At 47.0% G+C, this 1,838-nt stretch overlaps 1 long non-coding RNA gene across 1 annotated transcript in view; it reads left to right on the top strand.

Annotated features, from left to right (window-relative positions):
- The window catches only part of LOC115071043, a 3,454-nt gene extending 3,011 nt beyond the window's left edge, over positions 1-443 (top strand). Inside the window, exon 3 of the long non-coding RNA XR_003850149.1 lies at positions 359-443. This is a non-coding gene — a long non-coding RNA (uncharacterized LOC115071043). The remainder of the gene's footprint in view (positions 1-358) is intronic.
- The last annotated feature ends 1,395 nt before the right edge of the window (positions 444-1,838 follow it).

Raw genomic sequence — 1,838 nt, 5'->3', positions numbered from 1 at the left:
TTCCTTCCTTCCTTCCTTCCTTCCTTCCTTCCTTCCTTTCTTCCTTCCATTTGAAACAGGGTTTTATGGGTCCCAGGCTGGCCTCAAACTCTCCATGAAGCAGAGGATGGCCTTGGACTTCTGAGCCTCCTACCTCTACCTCCTTCATGCTGGGATCGCTGGTTTAGGGAGTGCCAGGATCGAACTCAGGACTTTGGGCATGCAGTGCACCAACTGGAGTACATTCCTACTCTTGAAATGATTATGTTGAAATTATCTGTATTTACAGTGTTTGCGTTCTGTGGTTGTAATCTCTAGTCTGGCAGCCGTGCCCCGGCTTCTTCCAGCCTGAAGGAAGTTTCTCTCTTTGTTTGCACAGGTTCCCTGTCTTCTTGTTTCCAGAGGCCACATTATTGCTATTCCCAGGTTTTATTTTTGAAAAGATCTGTCCTTGTTAATTCTAGAAAGACGTCTTGAATAAATGCTCCCGAGTCACCGTTTCTTTTTATTAAAATTGTGTGTGTTCCTCTAGGGCTCTGCCTTTGTCTGTTTCTATGGAGACAAATGGGGTCAGTTTGATTTTCTTTCTTTACCTTTTTAACCTTTAGGTGTGTAAGTCAGGAACCTCGAGAGAAATAGACCCAATTGGATGTGAGAGAGAGAGAGAGAGAGAGAGAGAGAGAGAGAGAGTGTGTGTGTGTGTGTTTATGTATGTGTATGTGTGTGGTGTTTGTGTGAGCGTATGATTTGTCAGCAGGAATGTATGTTTATTTATTTATTTATTCTGTATGAGTGTATTGCCTGCATGTGTATAAGTGCACCCATGTTGTCCAGTACTCACAGAAGTCAGGGGGCATCAGATCCCCTGGAACTGGAGTTATGGGAAGTTGTTAGCTGCCTTGTAGGTGCTGCGAATCTAACCTGGGTCCTCTGGAAGAGCAGGCAGAACCCCGCCTCCCCTTTAAAAATTTTTTATTTAGCTTTGCTGTTTTTAAAGGTAATTGGTTTGTGTGTCTATGGAGGCTGAGGAGTTCCAATGCCTGCATCTGGCTTGGTCAGTTGCAGACCCAGGAGAGCCAAGGCGTTGGTCCAGACTGAGGCTGAGTTAAAGGACTGAGAACTGGAGAGCTGATGCTGAGAGTTTAGCCCCAAAGCCTCCTGACTTGAGGACTGTACGAGTCACTTGTTTTTCGTGAAACCAAGGCGTTGTGCGCAGGAGGCGAGCATTCTACTCACTGAGCCATGCTGCAGCTGTAGGACTGTCACAAAACACCTGACAGAAATAACTTGAGAGAGGAAATTTTGTTTCTTTAGGCTCATAGTGTCAGAGGATTTCAGTTCATCATGGAATGAAGGCACAGGGTTCGTGGTGGTGGGAGCGTGGCAGAGGGTCCTCCTGTCGTGGTGGTAAACCAGAAAGCAGAGATCAAGGCAGGAACCAGGAGCTGGGTTCTAGCCTTCCAAGACCCCCAACTTGTGCCAGTCAGGTTCTGTCTCCTAAAGACTCCACAGCTGTCCAACAGCTCCACCGGCTGGGGAAGAAGCTCAGAGCACCAGCCTATGGCGGGGGCATTTCAGATTTAGGTCCTAATGAGCCAGTGCTTTAGTTTGTGTTGGAGGTCTGGAAAAGACCCAGACATGGAGCTGGAGAGATGGTTCAGTGGTTAAGAGCACTGACTGCTCTTGATAGATGGACCCGGGTTCAATTCCCAGCACCCACATGGCAGCCAATAACCACCAGTAACTCCAGTTCCAGGGGAGCTGATGCCTTCTTTTGACCTCTGCAGGCATTGCACAACATGGAGGCAATTACATACATGCAGGCAATACACTCCTACACATAAAATAAAAATAATAAA

The sequence above is a fragment of the Nannospalax galili genome, unplaced genomic scaffold, assembly GCF_000622305.1.
Source record: "Nannospalax galili isolate Female #2095 unplaced genomic scaffold, S.galili_v1.0 scaffold1350, whole genome shotgun sequence".
NCBI classification, from domain to species: Eukaryota; Metazoa; Chordata; class Mammalia; order Rodentia; family Spalacidae; genus Nannospalax; species Nannospalax galili.
This window is presented reverse-complemented; position numbering and strand designations above follow the sequence as displayed.